This window comes from Panthera tigris, chromosome B4 (assembly GCF_018350195.1).
Source record: "Panthera tigris isolate Pti1 chromosome B4, P.tigris_Pti1_mat1.1, whole genome shotgun sequence".
NCBI classification, from domain to species: domain Eukaryota; kingdom Metazoa; phylum Chordata; class Mammalia; order Carnivora; family Felidae; genus Panthera; species Panthera tigris.
Genome location: NC_056666.1, coordinates 50758040 through 50777341, shown reverse-complemented (window position 1 = coordinate 50777341; position 19302 = coordinate 50758040). Strand labels below are relative to the sequence as shown.

Here is a 19302-nt window from a genome sequence, read left to right as displayed (position 1 = left end):
TGTTTGAGAGCTGACAGGGAGGTCAGGATAGGACAGCAGTCAGAGAGACAATGATGGCATAATATGTGTTGTAGAATGCTTGGCCTTCCTAATTGAAAAATATAAAGAGGGGCACCTGGGTGGCTCAATCGGTTGAGCTTCTGACTTTGGCTCAGGTCATGATCTCGTGGTTGGAGAGTTTGAGCCCCAGCTCGGCCTCTCTGCTGTTACCAAGGAGCCCACTACAGATACTCTATCCCCCTCTCTCTCTGCCCCTCCCCCCGCTCTCAAAAAGAAATAAAGCATTAAAAAATATCAACATCATTAAATATATATATTTATATTTATATACATATATAAATATATACTTATATGTATATAAATACATATACATATATTTATATGTATATAAATACATATAAAGAAATTCACAACGTATACAGGAGACCTGCTTAGAATTACCAAATAAATGCTTAATATACTGCTACTAGCCCAGAATCTTTTATGTTTACAGTTGTTTGATAAATATCTCACTACAAAACTCTTAATTATTTACCCAATTTTAGGATAAAAAAGAGGTGTGCATGCATCTGTAATTATGAAGACAGACTGAGTGAATGCACTTTGCAAAGGCAGGCTCGATCTAACTCACAAATGGATGAGAAACCATCTTAGCACTATGCACATTGGCTATATCTCTGGACTTTTTAATCCTCTTATTTATTATTATTTTTGTTTTTGTTTTAAACATGAAAACTGCTTATGCTTATATTTCCAAATATCTATTATAAAAGTCAGTATCTAACATTGCTCCTTTTAAAACACAATTATAAAAGCATTTCTTATATCACCGTTAAATTTATTATGTTTCAGTGATATTTTGTTCCTTGTACGATAGGAAGTTAATAGGTTTCATGAACTGTATCTAGAATACAAGTTGTACGGGTAGCATATTCCAACCTCTAAATGCCTTTCATGTCAGCATGAGAGATACCATCAGGCATTTGAAAGCTCCAGCCTATTTATAAAGATACCATCAAAAACTGCCTGATGTAGCTGACTTATGAATCAATTATCTGAACTACACCAAGTGATGTATCTATTCTGAATTTTAGAGTCATATATTTGAAGCTAAACTACAAACAGATAAACTATTCAACAGCCTATCATGATTCTTATCTTCATGTTTATATCTGTCAAATGTAGGGAGAATAAAAGCAAAATCTGAGATTTTACCGGGAAGCTGTTAAAAAAAATAAATCACACACGTACAAATTCTCTCTCTCTAACACACACACAGACACACATACACACAGACATGTACTTGACAATCAAATTACCTATGACCTGAGGGAAAATGAACACACAGATCAAAAAGTAAAATTAAAAATTTTTAAATAAGGTTTATTAATTTTGAGAGAGACAGAGAGAGAATGGGGGAGGGGCAGAGAGAGGAGGGAGAGAGAATCCCAACCAGGCTCCACACCGTCAATGCAGAGGCAGACACAGGGCTCAAACCCACAAACCGCGAAATCATGACCTGAGCTGAAGTCAAGAGTCAGTCGCTTAACTGACCGAGCCACCGAATAACCCCCAAAAACTAAAATTTAAATAAAATCAAGGACACATGAAGGATTACTATTGTTGCAAACGGGAAAACTAACAATAGGTAAAATTTATTCTCTTAAGTTTTATGTCTTAAATGGCTATTTCAGTAAACAGAAATGCTGTTGCTGTTCTAAAAGTTACAAAGTCACTGGATATGGAGAAGAAATGGTCCTGTTTCATCCCAGATGTTGTTGAAAATAAGCCAAACTTAAGAGAGATGTGTGTCCTTTTTGCTTTGTTTTGTTTTTAGGTGATACTTCAAAAGACATTCAACTTAAAAAGTTACACTTCATTTGTAAATGTTAATTTACACTTTCATTGCTTTGTCTGATAGTATTCAGATTTTAGGGAAGACCCATCAGAAACAGAAAAAAACTTTTAATGTTTTAAAACTTTTTTAATGTTTACTTTTGAGAGAGAGAGAGAGAGTGAGGGAGAGCAAGCATGAACAAGTGGGGGAGGGGCAGAGAGAAGAATCTGAAGTCAGCGCAGAGCCCGACGTGGGTCTTGAAACCACAAACTGTGAGATCATGACTTGAGCCAAAGTCAACACTTAACTGACTGAGCCACCCAGGCACCCCAGAGAAATGGAAATATTAAGATAACAATGTGTTAATATAGACTGAGAAATGTGGTTACTTTAGTCAATGATTTATTTTCTAAACACAAAAACCTGTGTGAGACACCAAGTTAATATCAGAAGTTTGCTCTTCTGCATAGAATTGTAATAAAAGAAACTCAAAACATCTTACTGCTTCCTTGAAAAACAGTGACCGCCAAGGTGAGTGAAAAATAAGAGGCAGTTAGGCAAAAAATGCTGATAAAGGCGTTTGGAGTTTAATACAACATAAACCAAGGCTTCTGAAGTTATGTTCCCTATAGCAGAATCTCCTGGGGGAAGGGGGTAGATGTGAGGGGATAGAGTAAATTTAAAGTGCAGAGTCCGGTGTATGGAATTATTGAATCACTATGTTATACACCTGAAGCTAATATTACTTTGTGTGTTAACCAACTGGAAATTAAAGAAAAACTTAAAAAAAGGCAGAGTCCTGGGCTCCACCCTGGATTTACTAAATTAAAATCTGTGGGCACACCCTAGGATTTAGTCTTAATATGGTTTTTTTTAGTATTTCTTAGGCTCACTGGAGCTTGAAACACCTTTTCTGTTAAAGAAGGAATCAAGAAAGCTGGCATGGTAAGCAGGAGACAGGTCAAGATGGCCTAGGCTTCACGATAAGGGATTTGGTGTTTATGCTTAACATGGTGGGTGGCCATTGGACAGGGGAATGATGTGCACATATTTGTGTTTTTAAAATACTATTCTACCTGTAGTGTAAATAAGGGCAATGTGAAGAAAAGAATGGAATCAGGGAAACCATAGTCAGGAAGGAGGTGGTTGTAATGATCTAGCCCCAAGATGGTCATGGGTTGCACTAATAATAATTAAAACAATATTAAAAGCCATAGCTAACCCGTACTGAGCTATTATGTACCAGAAAAAGTGCTTTACAAGCATTTTCTCACTTAAATTTTAAAACTACCATATGAGGTAGGTGGGAACAATTACTATCCTTATACAGACAAAACAGAAAATCTCAACTCAGTTATCAAGTACTTTATATAATTAGCAAGTGGTAAAACAAGGATTCAGATTCCACATGTCAGACTCAGCTGCCTATGTTTTTTCAACTTTTTTTAATGTTTATTTATTTTTAAGAGAGAGAGAAAGAGAGTGCGAGTGGGGAAGGTGCAGAGAGAGGGAGACACAGATTCCGAAGCAGGCTCCAGGCTCTGAGCTGTCAGCACAGACTGACGCGGGGCTTGAACTCACGGACCGCGAGATCATGACCTGAGCCAAAGTTGGATGCTTAACTGACCGAGCCACCCAGACGCCCCTCAGCTGCCCATATTTTTAATTGCTGTGTTACTGTGTAAGAAGCAGTGAAGCAGCAGATTAGGGAACCACAGAAAAGACAGAATTTGCAGGATCGATAGTTGCTTATATGACAAAAGAGATAGGGAGGCCTGAGATGAGGCCTGGAACTTGGGATGGGTTGTGATATTCTTCGCTGGTGTCAGCGAATACGGTAGAAAGAAAGAGAATATATTCAGTTTTGGATTTTGAGTTTATGATGTCTCTGGAACATCTATGTAGGTACATCCAATAGGCAGATGAATATAACATTTTGGAGTTTGTGATACAAATCTCTGTAGTATGTATTTATAGTATTTATAAGACTGTAGTATGAAAAGTCAGAGGCACGTAGAAGAAACTCAAGGTCTAATATCCAAATCCTTGAATACAGTGAGAAGAAAAGAAGGCTTACAGCAAAACATTAAGAGCACTAACAGGCAGGGAGGAGGAAGTGCCTAAAACTGTTACCATATAATATTTCCAAACTGGGTCTCTCTGAGAGTGAAAGGAGACACTGGTAATAATTACAGTGAGGTGATGGGCATAAGTGGGTTCTGACCCAGGTCGGCCAGCACATAAAGTCACCCTTCTCTAAGGAGACTAAGAAATGAGCATTTTAAAAGGCAGGCAGAAAGCCAGCCAACAGTGTTAGCATTGAATCCAGGAGCATTTACAATATCCCTGTAAGGCTTATGTGTGCATAAACACATTTGCTCTCAGGAAGCCCATAATTTAAGTTGTGATTTCCGTCTTCCCAGTGTGGACACTATGAGTGGGAAAAATCACTTACAGAGTGTTGTCTTCTCTGGCTTCCCTAAGTGTCACATTCCACATAAAGATAAAACTTCTACCTGGATTTAAATGATTATTTCAGTGAAAATTTCATCTACTTTTCTTTAGAGTTCTTCATTTGTTGTGAAAACTTATAATAACACATATTAGTTTTTGAAAGATGTTAAAATATCTTCATTTTTGGAGAACCGCTTAAGAACGACGATGAAGATTAGGCTGCCCCATTTGTCATCTGTGATCTGGAAATGATCTCATGTTTACAACCCCTGGAATATTTCTACAGATGACTGATGCCATCTATCGTTATTTATTTTTGCATTTATTTCAGAGCAGTTTTACAATCCTGATTTCAAATTGTGGGTTAAGCCTTATTTCCTTTTGGTGTTCTGATGTGAACTTACTGATATGATTTTCTTACAATTAAAGGAGACTTAATATTCTCAGGATCATTATGTCTTTTATTAGAAGAGGAATATCATCACCTAGTTACTCTGCTCAATTTCCTCTCACATAACCATTTCCAGCACACTCTAGTCAAATAGACTATTGTTTTTCCTTTCTCATTCCCTATAGTATTGGTGGTTATTCTTTCCCACATAGCACTTGGGCCTTTTTTTTTTTTTAAGAGAGCGAATAGGGGAGAGGGGCAGAGAGAGAGGGAGAGAGAGAACCTTAAGCAGGATCCACACCTAGTGTGGAGCCCCACGCAAGACTCAATCCCACGACCATGAGGGATTGATTCAGCTTGAGCCAAAATCAAGAGGTGGACTCTCAACCAACTAAGCCACCAAGGTGCCCCATCACAAGGGCTATTTTGTAACTTTCTCTTAACACATGAAATATTCTTTGTTAATCACGCTGGTTTATTCTATTATAGATATACTCAGGTTTTTATAAATATATACATGGAAAAATTAATCTTTGATATATGTATTTTTGTCCATAATAATATTGTGAGGTCCATAATGGTTCAGGACATTAACATGTGTAGTTTAAGAATGTAATAAATACTCAATAAACATTTATTGAAGGGATTAAATTTCAGGATTATTCAAGTGTAGAATAACACCTTGTATAAAGTAGACACAGAAATTTTAACTTGGCCTTCATAACGTACTGTGGTAGGTTGTAGAACAATGCTTGATATTAAAATGCCCTGCTCTTTTTTCTGCATTATCAAAATATCTCACAAAGTAATTACAGCAAATTCTTCTAATTTAAAGTTTATTATATCCTTAGAAATATTGCAAAATATAACAAAAGACATTATATAGGTCTGCCTTTGCACAGAAGTAATCAGAAAGTATTCTGTCTCACATATATATTAAAAACAATATAAAAGTCTAGAGCTGCAAAAGAAATACAGTTAAAGATGAGTAAGAATGTAATAAAAATTTAAATATTTGATATGTGATATGAAATAGATGACATTTGTGAACTTCCAGAGCATATTTCTTTTGATGTAACAAATGTGATGTCTTCAATACTTGATGTTGTCTCATAAATCAAAGGAAAATAATACAGCAGCTACTCCATATAAAATGGGTAAGGTTCACAAAGAAGAAAATATAAATAACCAATGAAAAAACAGATCAAAAATTATTCAAGTTTCTAGTAACCAAAAAAATTAAGATAAAAATAGTGAAAAGATTCAGCCTGGTCTATCACATGGGTAAATGTTAAGATGAGAATAATACTCAGTGAAAAAACCAGGATAGTGAGGCTGGCATTTCCTGCACCTTGCTGGTAGCATACACATTTATTAAACTTTACAGGAAATTAATTTGTCAGTATGTATCAAGAGTCTATGCCTGAAAAATCTGATTTTCTCTATGTGCATGGTATTGTGTAGATTTAGTACATTTTATTAAAAAATAAACACATTAAAAACACAATAATGCTTTATCTAACTCCTCATTATTCACTTTTTCTGACATAATTGTTTAATTATTATTAAATTTAGAGAGGGAGTGGACAGGAAAATATATGTATATTCCCTTTTTTCAAATTTTTGTGCAGTCCTATGATTTTTCTCTAAATATTCAGATTTAGAACAGTCCAAACTCTATCAAAAAGTAGGTTAGTTTAAATTTCTACAATGTTTTCTTTTAATGTTTAAGTTATTTCAGTTATGTTTTTATGTGGAAAGGAGAAATGAATTCTGATTTTCTTGTTCTACTATGCATAGTTACAGTCCACTTGATTACACACTGGAAATTTATGCAAAAATTTGTTTTGAAGTTTAAATAATATGTTTTTGAGTAGATCTATACTTAAAACTGTAGAAATTTTTTTTCCATAAGACCCTTTGTTCGGACCTGGGTCAGAATTATCGGCAGCATTTTATTCATTATGTTTCTAATTTTTAAAAATATAAAGATCACATTTACTTCAATTCTTAGTCAAAGCTGGCTTTGTGGTAAGAGCTCTTACTTTCCCTGGGATATTCTTTCATTATTTCAGTGGAATATTGTAAGGACCAAATGTACTACTTGGAACTTTTAAATTTCTAATGATGTTACAGGGCAAGATAGAAATAATACATAGGGCAATTATTCCTCTTTAACTCCTTCAAGATGCAAAGAGGTACACACATACAACTCAGTCTTTTGAAATAATATTTGTATTTTTTTTTGCCATGATATACTTAGTATTTCAGGATTCATTTTACAAATTGTTTTTATCTAATGGGATTAGTAGGAAATTTTAAGGTATTCAACTAATTATCCAATTAATTTATATTACTAATTTTATAGATGTGTGTATTTAGCATAAATGTTATTTCTTATTTCAGTTTTATACAATTAAAAATTCCACAAAGTGAATTATAAAATTATATTTCATTATTTTAACCATCGATGTGATAATAGTTTTTTGACATAATCATCTTAAATTGGTCATTTTATTTTGCGTGTATTAACACTTATTTAATGAATGCTCTGTAGTCACATATTTATGTTTTTTCAATTTTTGTTATAATATATACTGCAATTATATGTGTTATGATACACCTAGTTTTTCGTAAGATTATTATACAGGTAAGATAACATTCTGGAATAGGAAAAAAGTCAAACGATTGCAATGTTTTAAGATTTTTGATACTTATTGCCAAATTACTTGCTAGGTAAGTCTTCCAACTTACACCATTTCCAGTACTGTTGAAGGTATAACAGTATCTTTGCTTATCCATTATTTCTTTGGTTTTACAATATCTTCTGCATTTGGGCCTTAGGGGACTTTTTCTTACTACAAAATTCATTTTCTACATTTGAGAATATTCATTCTGCTACGGAAGAAAGGAAAGTGAATAGAATAACTTACATGTTTAACTTGTGCGGCTTAGAAAGATAAAGTAGATCATATATCTGTGAATATAGAAGGGGATGGGAGAAAGCAGAAATACCTAACTAATATTCACAAGGCACTAAATATACATGAGGCACCTGGGACACTAAATATTCATGACATACTAAATATACATGAGGCATTCAATATCCTTGCAATCTTAATTCAGCCAACATTTGATGACTGCCATCATGGCCCCGTGAGTCCTCTGCCCTTGCAAGAAACATTCAAACCTCAGTTTTTGTCCTTGTGTCCATCCCGTCATCATACCACAAACACTACACACCCAAGAGCCAGGTAGTGCCCTTTTGATTTAATTGCATTATATCCTAAGCCAGTTAAGCACCCATCTCTGTCACTCAGCTTTGTGCTGTGTGCTCTAATTTAACTCAAGTCATTCAATTTGTTCTGTGAGCCTTTCCATTCCCTGATCTCTGGGGGAGGTTGTCTGGTAGCATACTTGTACTTGGAGGCTACCTTTGTATTAAGATAATTTCTCACATGACATTTTCTTACCTTCCCACTTGTAAATTTGAATACTTTTAAATACATTTTAAGCATTATTAGGTGTTTGTGTGAAGAATTTTAATAACATACAGTGTTAACCAATAGAGAAATGGGAATACATGTACTAATGACTGTGTAAATTTACACAAATTATCTTTCATCCAGTAATTCAACTTTTAGTAATTATTCTGCAATGTTTGCAAATGTACACAAAGAGACGTGTAAAGTAATAGTAAAACCTTTAAAATAATGTAAATATCTATTAAGAGGTAAAAGAATACTCTGAAGCCATTAAAAAGAGATCTCAGAAAATATATGGAATTTAAAATAGAAGGTATAAAAGTGTGTGTAGCATGTTCCTATATGTATAAAAAGAAGACATAGCTTTATTCAACATACACTTTTGTGAAATCTTATACGTTTGTGTATTTGTGTGTGTGTGTCTGTATTAATACCTGCAATTTTTCTGACAAACACACAAGAAGGCTCATATACCTATGGAATGAAGTGGAGGTCTGAAATGGAAACAAAGATCGGTATTTTATATTTCTTTGTTTACTGTTTGTTTTCTTATGGAGTGCATGTACTATTATAATGATGATAAGGATAATAGACTTAATATATAAAGTAGTAGTTGTAAGACCAGAGTCTGGAGTTAAGATGCCCCTAATTGTTTAGTTTCATGACCTTGGGCTGGTTACTCAAAATCTCTGTGCCTAAGCATCATGTAAAATGTCAATAAAAATAGTTCTTAATTCCATAGAATTGTTAGCTCAGAAAAAAAAATTAAGAAGTGATTGACACCTGACAAACATCTAATAATAATCGATACTATTATTTCATAGAATGCAAAGTTATATAATTACATTTTTGTTGTATTCCTCAGAGAAATATGACATTGTAATGTCTCTTCCCTTGATAAACATTAATGTAGATTCTAGAAATAAAAAAAAGGTGGGGTAAAGACAAAATATAATTGTAGCTTAAAATTTGGTAGGTATGGTTGAAGGAAAGGAATTAAGGGAAGAGGAAGGAAAAAAGAGAGAAAAGAAGGAAGGCAAAAAGGAAGAAAAAGGAAGGAAGGAAGGAAGGAAGGAAGGAAGGAAGGAAGGAAGGGACTATATTTTCAGTAGGCAGGGTACTAGATTCTAATGTTATCACTAATATATAGTTTTGGACAAGTCATTCACTTTTTTTTATTCAGTTAAGAAATATGTAACATACAATCTATATTTTTACAAACTTTTAAGTTAGTACAGTATTGTTAACTAAAAGTACAATATTGTACAGGTGATTTTTAGAACTTTTCCCACCTTGGAAAAGTCACCATTTTTATAAGATTTTTTCCTGTATCTCATGGGAGTTCTGGGAATTAAGGAGAGCAGTAGTGAGAGTATGTTTTGAATGGCGTAACGTGCTATACAAGAGTAAGGAATTTTAGTATTTTGGTTGTCATATTCTTGGCTTTCTGTTGGTGCACCAGAGTTGGCTGCTTAATAGCAGTTTTAAATATTGATAAAACACTTCCTTCCTCACTCTGTAGTAGTATAACTGCTATAGTGGTGAACAGATGATTGCATTATGTGTAGTTAAAAGTGACAGTGTTTGCAAGAAAGTTCCTTTAAAATGTAGTTTCATTTTGGATGTATCCATACGTAAGACAGAACAAACAATTCTAGATGCCTTCTTTGCTACTACTGAGTTACCAGAAAGCATGCAAAATGCATTAGCTGCTATTACTAGAATAATCTCATGGCGTATGTATCTCATATGGGGATTAGGAAGCACATAGGAGAGGGTGCTCACCGCTTTGACAAGTGAGGATGAGAAGCCAAGGGTAATGGATGGCTGTCTCTGCTTGGGAAGAATAACTCTCTGCTATTTAGAATGAAACTCTTTTCTCTTCCTAGGCCTCAGTGTTCTTTCATCCTTTCAAGCTGGGACCACATACTTATGTAGTAAAATTAAGGTTATAAGACACTTAGATCAAGTGGAATACTTTTATAAAAGTACTCACTGAACACAACCATAAAAGAGATGAACACCTACTGTGGTTGCCACAAAATAAACTATACCAACCAATAATTTAACTGTAGTCGAGAAATAAGAGTAGTTTTATTATTAGTGGAATATATATTTCTTTAAGAATTGAGAACTTGGAATTAAAAATAGAACAGATGCCCTAGCACTCATGTAATCCATACATTCACTAGGTTTTAATTAAATCTTATGCACATACTACTTGCAAAAAGTAGTTTTGTGGTAGCTATTGCATGTATGTTTCCAAGTTTATGGTTTCACACATACTAGGACCTAACAGTTTCACTAGTTCCTAGGAGAAATACCTTGACATAAAGGTCATTAGCTGCACAAGGAGGAAGACATAGTGAGTTACATAAGCAACTGCAAATTTTAGATAAAAACAGATTACATGCATGTATCATTGTCTCACATAGTAATAAGAAACCCTTGATAGTCTCTCAAATTCCTATAAACTGAGGTTATAGTTGGGGCTGCCCATGGATATACCTAAGCCTGCAGGAAGGAATCATGTCACCTCTAGTATAAAAGAGGAAGGATGGAGAAAATAGGCACCATGGCATCTGACCTATTCTCAAAGAATTCACTGCCAGTGAAAACACATACAACTGATGTGTTTGGTCTACTGTTGGTGTAGGTGACACTCCATCTGGAGACTCATTTAGCACCTACGTTCAAAAGAGTCATCAATTTGGAGTCTATAAAGCACTGAAAAGCAATATTTTTCCTAAAATGTCTTAAATAAGTTGGCAAATAAGCTCACAAATAAAAGAAAGTATACAACCTGCCACAGAGCCAAATATGTTAAAAGTCCACCTACCTTTGCTAACTTCCTTGAAGTCCCAAACATTACAGAAGTCCCAGCCCTGACTAACATTTTGGATTTCATCCAAAACATCTTTTTCTCTCTGAAAACACTAATTCCAACTTCATAATATTCTCTCCTCTTTCTTTTATATTGTTTTGTAGATTGATTAATCACTCTCTGATAAGGCAAACGTCAGCATCCATTATCACAAATGACTCAATAGTTTCAGCTAGAAACTTCCTTGCAAAACAGAGTGAGGGGTAGGACACCTGAGTGGCTCAGTTGGTTCAGTGTCAAGACTCCAGAGTTTGGCTCAGGTCATAATCTCATTGTTCCTGAGTTCAAGCTCCAAGTTGGGCTCTGCGCTGACACTGTGGAGCCTGCTTGGGATTCTCACTCTCTTTCTCTCCCTGTCTCTCTCTGTCCCTCTCTCTTTCTCTCAAAATAAATAAACTTAAAAAAAAAAAAAAGCAGAGTGAGGAGGAAAAAGTTTGCTCTTTGTCCATGACGTATTAGTGGTATAAAAATGCTTTGTGCCTGTAAGTTTTCTCTTCTTTTGGTTTCCTTTCCTTTTTTCCCTTTAATTTCCTATTCTTTTTTTCTCCTTTCCTTTGCTCATTTTCTTTATATCCTTTCTTTTCTTTATTGTTTTTTCATTGTGTAGAGCACAAAAGATTTCGCAGGAGTGAAACTGTAAATTAGCCATCACTTAGAATAAAGTCAATAATCCTTACCATAGCCTGAAATGCTGTCTACCTTATATGCCCGTGCCAACCTACTGGACCTCATCTAGCTACAGGTTGCAAAGCCCCTGAGAAGCAACTGAAGTTAATTCTTGGTATTAGGGTGGTAGTAAATACTGTAGTCATATGAACTCCATTAAATATACCCAAAGCACACGCACACTCCCTCTTTGTGTGTGTGTCTTTCTCTTTCTTTCTCCACTCCACTTCTTTTAGTTCATTCTTGAGGGATGCTTCTAAGGAGTAAATGGACCGTATAAAAAACTGAAAGAAAAAAATGTGGAAAAAATAAACAAACGATCCTTGGATTTCTGGGATCTAGAGAGCTGCTTCACAGGACGTTGTGAAGATATTGAGGCTGTTTTTCTGCACTCATTTCCCCCTGTTCTTTGAATCTTTCCACCTTCTATTTGTCTCTGTTACTTTTACATATAATGCTTACTGGGTGGAAAAATTTAGACACACCTCTTTTCAAATTAGAGCTTCACACTTACTAGCTGTAAATTGCCTTTCTTTGTTGCTATTGTCACATGTTGAAAATAAAAATAACAATGTCTATTTCATAGGTTTGGAGGCATTAAATCAGAGAGTGTATATAAAGTACTTCATGTACTGTAGAGCAAACAAAAGCTGGTCAATACATGTTTCTTACCTCCTCACTTACTTTTCATTATTAGAATATATTTTCCTGTAAAAGTCTAATATCAGGAAGCTACACTAAAAGGAGAAGTTTTGTCAGTGAATTGCTTGTCCTGAGAGACTTCAAATTTTAAGCTTTCTAAGTAATAGAAAAGTATCCAATTTATTCTATATTAAAGGGGATTCTAAAATGTTTGAGCGGGTAGAATCGAGATATAATTTATTTCAGTGAATCTTGTGTGTTGGAGAGGATAATACTTGAATATTCGGTTCTGTTAGTCACAAAGCTTCTTTCACTGTATTCTTGTCAATAAAATCATTTAAATATATGAAACATGAAGGCAAAGTGAAACATTATGGTTTCCAAATCTTTACCTAGTTATAGATTATCAACATCTTAATACCACAGTTTTATTTTATACACGATGATGTTTTATATCCTGCACTAGACACCATAGGAACCGTTAATCTCCATTTCTAATAAAACTTCATAACTAGTTAAGTGCAGTTGTTAAATAATTTCTTTTTATAGTAAAAGCTTTTACAATTAACAAGCCAGACACTGATTCAAGTCATTATCAATTTCTCTGTGATTATTATAGCTTCCATAATAATCTGCACTCTATTAACATGGATTCAGCTGCACTTTAAAGAGCAGCGTCATTAGCTTTGGTTTCACAAAAAGATGAGAAAAAAGTTGGCTTTTAAGTTCATGGAGTCTCAGAGTTGCAAACTAACACCAAAGCTCTCGGACCAAAGACATAGACAAACAATATTGTGTTTAATTTTGAATATGACTTGTCTTTTGTTCTGAAACCAACTCTGAGGGCTTGTGCCCATTAATATTTTTTACACTTGTCTATTTCTCATTTAGATTTCAAATTTGAATAAAGTGACACTTAGACACTCATGCAGTTACATAGCAGAAAAATCACTTAGTTATAATTCATATTTATCATGCAGAGAGAAAAAAGGGTCCCAGAAGGAGAGCCCGTGATTTAACAGTAATGCATCAGATATATTGTAAATGTGGTTGCGTCTAGACAAATAAGGAGAGTGTAAAACAATAATTATATTATATAAATGGAGTAGATGAAAGTTCAAAACACAACTAAAATCTAGAAAAGAGCATGCCTTTCCAGAAGATGAAAGAAAAATATGAACTTCATGTATTGTTACATATACATTTCTATGGTAGGGACTTTCAGTTCCAATGTGGAGAGAGTAGTTATCAGTGGACCAGCATTCCCATCTAGTATAGATAAACATAAATCAAATACATAAAATAAAATAAAATAAAATAAAATAAAAATGAATAAAACACATATAGCATAAAATTCAGAAAAAGAATCTGTTTGAAGGAAGTAGATAGTTGCTGAAGTAAAAAGAACTAGAGAGAATTCTGAAGGGAGGAAAACTCAGAGATAAGGGATGGCTCTTCAGTGCTTACAGCCTGGGGCGTCTACTAGACTCAGGCATTTAAAGTAGCTGGATGAGAAAGGACAGGGAAAACAGAAGAATTATGGACGGGAATTTAGACTCAAGTACCTAGCTAAATTTCCTTCAGTACATTTGCCAAATGCTGAAGCTACATGGAGTGCAGGGGTAAAAGTTTAGCAGAAAAATTTTGAAGAACATGAGAGTGTTCACCATTCTCAGGAGGATAGAGGCTAGAGGTTTTTACTGGTAGAAGAAAGATGCACAGAATACATAGTATTCTTAGTGGAAAACAAAAACAAAAACAAAACAAAACACAACCTGGGAAGCAGTATGAATCAGAGATGGATTGAGCCTTACTAGAACTTCAACCCAGCTTTGATTTATCATAATGTCTGGTAAGATTAAGATGATCAGCCACTTCTCTATGTGAGCTATGAAATGAAAGAGAGAGATTTCTAGCTACAGAAAATAACATATGAAACATATTACACAAATTACTATAATATTTTAGAAACACAATGTCTGGAATTCAATCAAAGATATCTACTGAATATAAGAACACAGAGTGATTGAAGTAATAAGATGGAAAACAACAAATCATGAAAACACTAATTAGAAGAAAGCCAAACACCAGACAAAATGGACTTAAAGCAAGAAGGCTTTAAATTGTTATACGCTTATAACACAGATTCAAAATATGAAGGATAAAAATTGACAGGAAACAAACAAAAAGAGCCAGACAAATGTACAATCATAATGAAATATTGTAATAAAAAACAAAAAATGAGGAAATATGTAGAAGACTTTATTGTAATTAAGAAATTCAAATTTTTAGACATACAGATAGTATGTGGATTCTTTTCAAGAGCATATATTGTACTTCCCCAAGTTAACTATACCCTGCATCATTAAAAAAAATAATTTAAATTATTGAGAGCATGGTCTCAGATTATAGTGAAATTAATCAAAGAGATAATCAGAAAATTCTCAATGGGTCAGAAATGAAACAAAATACCAGTAAATAACCAAAGGGTCATTGAAGGAAATATAATGGAAATTGGAAAAAAGTTAAAGCAAATGGAATGATGATATGACTCCTAAAATAATTCTAATGTCACACAAATGCACTAAGGAACACTTCCTAAGTTTCTCAGGTCAATTAAGCCTGAAAAAGGAATTTAAAAGAAGAAAATTACTAACAAATGTTGCTGAGCAAAGTAAAGGCAAAATAAATCTCAGCAAAAGAATAACCATAAAATTTAGAAATATATATGTGCATAAAGTATATATATATATATATAGTATGAACATTTCCTTAAAATTTACTATATATGTGATACACACACACACACACACACACACACACACATATGAAAAACTGAGAAACTAATGTTTATTTTAGGATTGAAAGATTGGTTTAACAGAAAAAATAGTCCATACAATTCATCACATTTAAAAAAAGGACCAAACTTGTTCAATCAACTTGACAGTTACAGAAAAGATAGTTGAGGGGCACCTGGGTGGCTCAGTGGGTTAAGCGTCTGATGTCATCTCATGGTTCATGAGTTCGAGCCCCAAGTCGGGCTCTTTGCTGACAGCCCTGAGCCTGCTTCAGATTCTGTGTCTCCATCTCTCTTTCTGCCCCTCCCCCACCCACGCTCTGTCTCTCTCTCTCTCCCTCTGAAAGCAAATAAACATTAAAAAAAAAAAAGGAAAAGATAGTTGACAAATCCAATACATTTTCTACAGTGTACCCTCTAAATCAAGCCACAAAAAAAAAAAAAAACTTCTAACAATCAGGAATAGAAGGATACTTCCTTAACCTGAAAGAAAATTTCTACAAATAACTGTACAAAACAGAAATATATATTTGATGAAGACTTATTTAAAAGAATGGCACCTGCTGTTGATTTGATTTGTAAATATTGATTTGAACATGTCTATACACAAAATGTCATGAACAAGAATACTCATATCAGCAATTTCTCAATAGCCACAAACTTGAAATCACTTCCAATGTTCAGATATACTGGAATGTATAAATCGTGGTGTATTCATCCAATGGAATAGGGTACCATAATAACAATGAGTAAACCACACTTACCCACAATGACATGAAAGGATGATTACACATAGTAACACAAAGTGATGACATGGAGGAATCTCACAAATATAATTTGAGTGAATGGAGCCTAACACAAAATGTACACACATATTATGCACATTATATGCTATTGTAAGTGAGGAGAGTGCATAAACTTGGGCACTGTAGCTGGAAGAAAATAAAAGGAGTTTTGGGGGTTTGGATAATAAATTCATTTTTTTGTCTGGGTGCCAGTTACCTTATGGTTTCATTTCTGAAAATTTATCAAGCTGTACGCTATTACACTATATACTTTCCATGTGACTTTATTTAAATTAAGTTTATTAAAAATAACATAAGGATTCTGAAGGAATAGTGTTATATACAAAGTGCATCAGATTTATAGGGTAATTTTGTTTTGTAAAAGCATAAGAGGAAAGATGATCAGCACACTTATTTTGTGTAATTATTTTCCATAAGAAGAAACTACTTCTTTTGACCCTATCTCTTATGTGTATGTATATGAATATGTAAATGTAAATGTATATGCATATACATATGTATATGTATATGTGTATGTATATCTCTTTCTGATGCACAGATCATTCCTCATTTCTGTGAAAAAAAATGCCATTTTAAGATGAGGCAACCCAATTACTATCATCAAATCATAATTTGATGACACATAGGCCAATACAACCTAACAGAGAACTCAGAACAGACCCATAAAATATGTTCAACTGATTTTTGACAAAGATGAAAATGCAGTTCAAGTGGTAAAGAGCCTTTTCAATAAATAATGCTGGAGCAAGTGCGCATCCATAAGAAAAAAGAACAGAACCTCAACGCAAATCTCACACCTTATACAAAAATTAACTCAAAATGAATCATGAACATAAATGTAGAATTAAAAACCATAAATTTTCTAAAACAAAAAGGAGAAAATCTTTGGGACCTATGGGTAAGCAAATAATTTTTAAGCTTGTTACCAAATCACAATCCATAAAAGAGAAATCTGATAAATTGGATCTCAGCAAAATTAAAAAGCTTTACTCTGTTACAAGAAAGAAAAGACAGAAGAGTAGATTTTGGAGTCACATATCTGACAAAAAAAATCCTTTTATCTATAATACATAAAGAATTTTCAAATGTCAACATTAGAAAACAAAATATTCTAATTAGAAAATGGGCGAAAGATATATGCAGACATTTCACAGAGAGGATATACAGATGGAAAATACACATTTGAAAATATGCCCATCATTGGCCATTAGAAAAAGGCAAAACAAAATCACTTAGCATTCACAAAATAGAGAATAGGAGAAGAAAGCTACACAATGCACAAGAGAACTCTTAAAAGGTCTTTAGACATAGGGGCACCTGGGTGGCTCAGTTGGTTAAGTGTCCAACTCTTGGTTTCGGCTCAGGTCATAATCTCATGGTTCGTGGGTTTGAGCCCCGCTTCAGGTTCTGCACTGACAGCTGCATAGCCTGCTTGGGATTCTCTGTCTGTCTGTCTCTCTCTGCCTCTCCCCTGCTTTCTCTCTCTCTCTCTCTCTCTCAAAATAAATAAATATTTTTTTAAAGGCAAAAAAAGGTGTTTAGATGTAGTCAGCAGAACAGTGATCAATTGACATGTCTGGGGAAACTATTCACAGGGAGGACAGAAATGTGAAGGTATTAGAGAAAGTGCACATGGTACTCACACAAGGCCAGGAATAGTGCTTATTCCCACCAGTCAGACTAGAAAATTTTATAATTCACAGGTAGAGAATGGAGAGGGGTCTAACAGTAGTGAATAATTCACTCTAAACTAAATACTACTCTAGTCCTGTAAAACAAACTTAAAACGCAAGGCACAAAAAGATCAAACTATTTGTGAGTTACTTAGTGTATCCCAGGAGGAGACTCAAGAATATTTTTAGGAATATGGGGCACTTGAGTGGCTCAGTCGGTTAAGTCTCTGACTCTTGATTTTAGCTCAGGTCATGATCTCAGGGTGATGGAATGGAGCCCTGCTAATCCCACACTCAGCATGGAGTCTGCTTGGGATTCTCTCTTTCCTCTCCCTCTGCCACTATGTCTCTCTCTCTCTCTCAAAATAAATAATAAAATAAGCATTAAAAAAATATTTGTAGGAATAAAAAAAAAATCCAGCACCCAACAAAGTAAAATCCACATGTCTGGCATCCAATTAAAGATGATCAAGTATGCAAAGATTCAAGAAAATGGGGGTGGTTCAGTCAGTTAAGTGTCGACTCTTGATTTTGGCTCAGGTCATGATCTCAAGGTTCATGAGATCAAGCCCATGTTAGGCTCTGTGCTGACAGTGCAGATCCTGATTGGGTTTCTCTCTCTCCCTCTCTCTCTGCCCCTCTCCCGCTATCGCTCTCTCTCTAAATATAAATAAATAAACATTAAAAAAAAAGATTCAAGAAAACATAAGCCTTAAAAGGGGGGAAAATACCAAGCCTTAAAAGATTGGGAAAATTAAGGCTGAGAATGGACATGCATGTTAGCTTTAGTAGAAAAGGATATAAAAACAGTTGTGCTAAAATACTTAAGTAGAGATATACATAAGATAATAAAAAGACCCAAATAGAATTTTGAAGATGACAAATACACTGTGTGTCATTGACAGCAGATCTGACACTGAAGGAGAAAAGAATTAGAGAACTTGAAGACACAGCTACAGAAACCTTCCAAAATGAAATACTCAGAGAAAAACAAAAAATAAAATTGTAAAAAATGAACTTTGGACAACTTCAAGAAACCTAGTATATGTATAAAGGCGATTTCCAAAAGAAAGGAGAGAACAAGGAGGCAGAAAAAATATTTGAGAAATAATAGCTACAAATTTTCCAAATTTGATAAAATATATTGTCATGTTTTCCAAGAAGCTCAATAAATCTTAATCACAGAAACATAAAGAAAATTAACCAAAGCACATAATCAAATTGTTGATAATGAATGATATAGAATTTTAAAAGCAGCCAGAAGGGGAAAAAAATCATGTTACAGAAAATGGAGCTAAAAATGATAGAAGATTTCCTACTGGGAGTAATGCAGCAAGAAGAAATTGAAGCAGCATCTTTAAAATACTGAAAGAAAAAATATACTGGCAACATAGAATTCTATATCCAGCAAAAATAAATTTTGCAGAGGAAAACCAAAAAAAAGAGTCTGTTTCAGACATAAAAAAACGAAAGGAACTCCTCACTGGCACACCTGTCAATCAGAAAGAAAATGATAGCATGGAGAAATCTGGATCTACACAAAGGAGTAACAAGCACTGGAAATAACTACATGGATAAATATGTGACTTTTTTATTATTTAAATCTCATTAAAAGGTAATTGCTTAAGTGAAAATAATAGTAATGTGTTTTTGGGTTTATAACATGT

General features: G+C 34.1%; 1 protein-coding gene across 1 annotated transcript in view; it reads right to left on the bottom strand.

Moving 5' to 3' along the window:
- The window catches only part of LOC102971630 (telomere zinc finger-associated protein), a 140706-nt gene that overhangs the window by 1421 nt on the left and 119983 nt on the right, over positions 1-19302 (bottom strand).